This window comes from Patagioenas fasciata, chromosome 26, assembly GCF_037038585.1.
Source record: "Patagioenas fasciata isolate bPatFas1 chromosome 26, bPatFas1.hap1, whole genome shotgun sequence".
Lineage (NCBI taxonomy): Eukaryota > Metazoa > Chordata > Aves > Columbiformes > Columbidae > Patagioenas > Patagioenas fasciata.
Window position 1 is genome coordinate 2179509 of NC_092545.1, and position 6241 is coordinate 2185749.

Consider the following 6241-nt stretch of genomic DNA (forward strand, 5'->3'; position numbering starts at 1 on the left):
GTGTTTGACTCCCTGTTTGGTTCCTGCAGTCCATGCTGATCAAGCCTCTTGGTGTAATCCTGTTCCTGAGCCTGAGGGGAATCGCAGGGGTAAGTGTTCAGTGTTCATTGGTTACTGGCCTTTTGCGTTTGTTAGTATTTGGTTTATTATTTGTGAACGTTTTCTTGCAATAGTTGAGCCTTGCAGTAGCCAGCAGGCTCTGATTTAGGAGAAACATGGATGATCATTTTTTGCCCTGGTGCTCCATGCTCCCACGTTAGTGTGGGTTTCCTTTTGTGTGTGTGAGAGGTCTCCTGGTCAGAAGGCCCTGAGAGGCCCCGTGTTGGTCCATCTGGTCCTTGAGGGGTGTTGCATGTGGCCTGGACACAGTAGTTTGGAAGCTGCCAGGTCCCAGACAAGGGCTCTGCAGCCCCTCTGCAGCTTTGGCAATTTCAGCATGCGTCTGGGTCCCGTGTTGTTGCCTGACCCCCGTCCAGGCGCTGCAGGTCATTTCACAACGTGAAATGGAAACGCTTTTCCTTTCTGCTCGATTCCAGCCGTCCCTGTAGGCAGCGGCTCCTTGACTGCTTCACCTGAGTGTGTCCGTGAGCCTCGGGGCCATCCCACAGGTACGACCTGGGAACAAATGAGCGTTTCCATGTTAATTTTCCGTTCCTGTGAAATTTAGCTTGCTGCTTTCTTGGCTGACGCTCGGTCACGCAGAGGGGAAGTGGGTCCAGCTCAGTGCTGTGCCCCAGAGGGCTCTGCCTTGCAAAGCTCTTTGCCAACTGCTCCATCTCTGCGCCGCTCGCAGTGCCGGCTGCCGAGGCAGCAGCAGGTTGGGGCTGAGTTTAGAGCTGGGTGAGCTCCAGGGAGTCCTTTCTCCTGACAGCTCCAGGCCTGCTTAGTGGCCACTGCAAGTGCTGGATAAATGTTGGCAAGATGCTCCTGACTGGAAGGAGAGAGGAGCTGCCACTGGGATGGGTTTGGATCCTGCGGTGGCTCACGGAGGTGGCCATTGCGGAGGGGCAGTGTGAGCTCTGGTGCTGCTGTCTCCAGGTTGGATCACCAGACCACCGTGCTGGTTCACCAGATCTTTGGCAGATCCCTGTGCTCCCGTGGTGAGCGCTGGCTGCCAGGTCCTGGGCCTGTGACTCTCAGGGCAGTGGTTTCCCTGAGAGCCTTGGAGCAAAAACCTTTTGGGAAAACTGCTGAGTGTGTGTAACTTCTCCAGAGCTGCAGCTGGTCAGTCTGGATGTTCCTGTGGGTTGTGGGGTGTGTTGTGGTGATGGAAAATGCTGTTGGCTGTGGGCCCCAGCTCTTTGCCACCAGCTGAAGAACCCACGTTGGCAGTTACGGAGCAACACTTGCTGTCCCAGCACGCAGTGGAATTGCACGCTGTGAATCCTGGTGCCGACATCCCAGAGCCCAAAGCTGGAGAGGGGGAACACGGCAGCTGCCTGTGCTGTGCTGGGGTGGTGTTGGGTGCAGGTGTTGTGCCAGGGTGTGCTTACTGCTCTTGCTTTTGCAGTGAAGTTCTCAGTGTGCAGGAGCATCTGGGAGACCTCTGACCCTTTCCTGGACCTGGCGCTGGAGATCAGGTACTGGGGCAGGGTCTGGGTGGGGGGAGCTCTGCTCTCACAGGGGATGTTCCTGCAGCTGCACCGTTCCTGCTCTCAAGGCTGCTTAACTGCCAGTGTCAGGCAGGGTGTGGGCAAGAGGGAAGCAGCTGCTGTTGTTGTGCTGCCTCTGTCTGGCAAAGCAGAGCCCGTTGCCTGAGCATGAGCCACGACTCCTCCAGTGAGGCTCCGTGCTGTGGGGGACAGTGCAGCCGTCCCTCACGGCATGCTGGCCAGGGCCTGGCTGGGGGCAGGCTCAGGGCTTTGGTGCAGTCTGGGGCCCTGTGCTCATGCTCTGTTTTATCTCTTGGGGCCAGCGTCTCTGATCAGGTGAAAAAAGCTGTGACCAACAGACCCGTGTCTTCCCCAGTGACAGGCCAGGTGAGTCCTGAAGGCTGTTCAGGGCCAGAGCACCATGTCACCACTACCAGCCAAGAAGCTGGTGTTTTGTGCCAAAAGGTGAGTCTGAGCTTCTGCCTGGGGTCTTCAATAGGTGCCTTGTGTCTTGTGATCTGGAGATTGTGTTGGGGACAGTGTAGACCAGATGCTGGGTGTCTTGCTCAGCTGGAGGCAGACAGGGAGAGCCCCTCAGCCCCAGGGCTGCAGCAATTGCTCTGGTTTGGGGTGCAGGGCCAGGTCCCTGCTGTTGTTCCCATCCCGGATTAAGGCTGGAGGAACGCCTCCTGTCTTCTTGCTCAGGACAGAGGGGCGGGGGTGCCAGTCCCTGGAGCGGGGTGGCCTCGCCAATCTTCTCTGGGTATCCTGTCCCCTGGGGTGATGGGAGGAGGAGACTCTGCAGCCTCCAGTCAGTGGCTGGGACCGGCCCTCTGGGCGCCGCTGTGCAGCCAGGGCTCAGGACAGTGCGCTGGGGTTTCTGTTGTTTACATTTCCCTCCTTCCTTTTTCCCTTTCTGCTTCTAACAGAAAACACTTCTGATTTGTTGACCACCCCCACTTTCCTCTCCCCTGCTGTGTCTTTACCCTTCCTTTTTCTCTGGGCTCTCCTTCTTATTTTCTTCTCTTGGCTCATGGAAACCTCTTTTCTTTAGATCACCAAGTTTGTTGTGTTTTTTTTTTTCATGTCAATAGCTGCAGCGCAGCATCCTGTGGAAGGCGAGCAGAAGCGACCATTGCACACCACCTCATTCCCAATTTGCCAAGCACACCTTCCCCATGGACAGCACCCAGCCCAACTCCTGGGCCTTTTGGCAAGTCGAGGTTAGTGGTGCCAGTCGCTCTCAGGCTCCTGACTGGCAGCAAGGCCAGTACTCCACGAGACAACTGCATGGCAGGTGGCCCGGGGGAGGGAGTGATTTCAGCAGCCACCTCTCCTGTTCTCTTGGGTTGGCTAAGATGGTAGCAATTGAGTGCTGTGCTTGTGCACTGTGGAGTGTGGAGGAAGAGGGGGGCTCCTGACCTGGCCTTCAGATCATGTCAGCCTCTTTTCCTGTTCTGCAGGCTGTCCTCATCTGCACTGCATCAGGCAAATCCTGAAAAGCCGACCTTCAGCTGCGTCCTCAGCTCAGCCTTTTGGCTCCCAGCTGTCTTAGGGTTAGGATTTACAGTAAAGGTTAGAGTTAGGGTAAAAATTAGGGCTTAGTTTAAGGGTTAAGTTAGGGTTAGATTTAGAGTTAGGGTTAGGATTAGGTTTAGGTTTAGCATTTAGATAAGGGTTAGGTTTTAGTTAAGGTTGAGGGTTAGTGTTAGGTAAGGTTTTGGGTTAGGGGATAGAGTTAGGGTTAGAGTTTGGGATAGGCTTAGGGAGCATGGTTAGGGTTTTGAGTGAGGGTTATGGGTCAGGTTTTGGGTTAGACTTAGTGTTAGAGTTAGGATTAAACTTTGGGCAAGAGGTTAGAGCATAGCGTTAAGGGTTAGGATTAGAAGTTTGTGATTGGGTTCTATGAGGTTTAAGTTAGGGTTAAGTAGTAGGGTTAAGGTATAGGGTTCGATTTAGGGTAAAGGTAAGTGTTAGGAGTTACAGTTAGGGTTAGGCTTAGGAATTAGGGAGTGGGGTTAGACTTTGGGGTTACGGGTTTGATTTATGTTTAAGGGGGAGGGTTAGATCGAAGGTTAGAAATAGGGTTAAACGTAGGGCAAGGGTCAGAGTTAGGGTTAGAATTACTGTTAGGGTTAGGAGTATGTGTTTCAGTTAGGTGATGTTTGGGATTAGGGTTATGTGTTAGAGTTAGGCTTTAGGGTTAGGAATTATGGTTAGTGCTAGACTTAGGAGCTAGGGATTAGTCTGAGAGTTAGGATTTTAGGTTCGGGTATGTGTTTGCATTTGGGTTTAGGTTAGGTGTTCATGTGTTAGGGTTAGGATTTGATTAGTGTTAGGGATAGAGAGTAGTGTCAGTGGAAGTGGTTGGGGTTAGGGGTTGGTTTTAGGAAGTAGGGCTGGGGTTAGGGTTACGTTTGGGTTAGAGTTAGTGGTAGGGTCAGGGTTTGATTAGGATTAGGGTTAGAGTTAAGGTGAGGGGTTTTGGGTGAGGGATAGAGTTTGGTTTTAGGTTTAGGCATAGATTTCTGATTAGAGTAAGAGGGCTAAGCATTAGGTTTAGAGTTGGAGTTAGGGGTAGAGGTTGGTCTTCGATTTAGCCTTGCTTTAGGATTACAGTAAGTGATTGGACTAATACTAGAAGTTTAGATGAAGGGATAGGTGTTAGGGGTAGGTTTAGGGTTATTATTAGGGTTTGATTAGGATTAGGTTTAGGGCTTATGGGTAGGGATGTGGTTAGTGATAAGGGTTAGTATTAGGGTTAATGTTAGGAGTAAGGATTAAGGTTAGGGGTTAGGGAATAGTGTTTGTGTAAGCAGTAAGACTTCAGGTTTAGGGGGAAAGGGTAGGAATATGGTTAAGGTTGGCATAGGGTTAGGAGTTTGGGTTAGGGTTAGGCTTAGGTTTTGGAGTTTGGGTTAGGGTTAGGCTTAGGAGTTTGGGTTAGGCTTAGACTTAGGGTTAGGAGTTTGAGTTAGGATTTAGGGTTAGTCTTAAGGCTAGGAGTTTGGGTTAGGGTTAGGGTTGGGCGTCTGGGTTGGGCTTAGGCGTCTGGGTTGGGCTTAGGCGTCTGGGTTGGGCTTAGGCGTCTGGGTTGGGCTTAGGCGTCTGGGTTGGGCTTAGGCGTCTGGGTTGGGCTTAGGCTTAGAGTTAGGAGTTTGGGTTAGGGTTAAGGGTTTGGGTTTGGCTTAGAGTTAAGGATTTGGGTTAGGGTTAAGGGATTGGGTTAGGATTGGGTTTAGGGTTAGGAATTAGGCTTAGGTTTAGGATTAGGATTAGCGTTATGGTCTGGGTTAGGAGTTTGGGTTAGGGTTAGAGGTTAGGGTTAAGAGTTAGGGATTAGGGTTAGGAGTTGGGGTTAGGAGTTGGGGTTAGGAATCTTAACCCTCGACAGGGACAAAGGGGGTCCCCAGGATGTCACAATGGGCCCTGGGAAGTCACAATGGGCCCTGGGGACAACGGGCGGTCCTGGGATGTCACAATGGGCCCTGGGGACAAATGGGGGTCCCGACGGTGTCACAATGGGCCCTGGGGACAAGTTGGGGTCCTGGGATGTCACAATGGACCCTGGCGACAAAGGGAGTCCGCAGCATGTCACAATGGGCCCTGGGAACAAAGGAGGCGTCCCCAGGATTTCACAATGGGCCCTAAGGACAATGGGGGGTCCTGCGACGTCACAATGGGCACTGGAGCCAAGGGGGGTCCCCAGGATGTCACAATAGGCCCTGGGGACAAAGAGGGTCCCCAGCATGTCACAATGGGCCCTAAGGGCAAGGGGGGGTCCTTGGATGTCACAGTGGGCCCCAGTGACAAAGGGATCCCCCATGGTGCGAAAATGGGCCCTGGGGACAAAGGGGGTCCCTAGGATGTCACAATGGGCTCTGGGGACAATGGGGGGTCCTGGGATGTCACAATGGGACCTGGGGACAAAGGGGGTCCCCACGGTGTCACAATGGACCCTGGGGACAACAGGGAGTCATGGGACGTCCAGTGGGCCCTGGGGACAATGGGGGGTCCTGTGAAGTCATAATGGGCCCTGGAGAAAAGGGTGGGTCCCCAGGATGTTACAATGGGCTCTGGGGACAATGGGGGGTGTCCAGGATGTCACAATGGGCCCTGAGGACAAGGCGGGGTCCCCATGGTGTCACAATGGGTTCCCAGTGAAAAGGGGGGGTCCCCATAGTGTCACAATGGTCCCTGGGGACAAAGAGGGGTCCCCTGAATGTCATAATGGGCCCTGGGGACAAAGTGGAGTCCTGGGATGTCACAGTGGGCTCCAGTGACAAAGGGGGTCCCCATTGTGCCACAACGGGCCCTGGGGACAAACGGGATCCCCAGGATGTCACAATGGGCCCTGACGACAAAGGGGGTCCCCAGCATGTCACAATGGGCCCTGAGGACAAGGTGTGGTCTCCATGGTGTCACAATGGGCCCTGGGGACAAAGTGGGGTCCTGGGATGTCAGAAGAGGCACTGGGGACAACGAGGGGTCCTGGGAAGCCTCGATGGTCCCTGGGGACAAAGGGGGTCCCCACAGTGTCCCAATGGGCCCTGGGGACAAAGGGGGGTCCCCAGGATGTCACAATAAGTCCTGGGGACAAAGGGGGTCCCCAGGATGTCACAATAAGTCCTGGGGACAAAGGGGGTCCT

General features: G+C 53.7%; 1 long non-coding RNA gene across 2 annotated transcripts; it reads left to right on the forward strand.

The window, feature by feature from the left end:
* Positions 1-590: 590 nt before the first annotated feature.
* On the forward strand, positions 591-4534 carry LOC136112183 (uncharacterized). Of its 2 annotated transcripts, XR_011735864.1 has the most exons (5): positions 591-608; positions 1511-1580; positions 1916-1979; positions 2687-2815; positions 3056-4534. It is a non-coding gene; the product is annotated as an uncharacterized lncRNA (long non-coding RNA). The 2 variants fall into 2 exon arrangements; XR_011735863.1 differs by lacking the exon at positions 591-608 and having other exon boundaries at positions 792-1580; positions 3056-4533.
* Positions 4535-6241: the final 1707 nt, after the last annotated feature.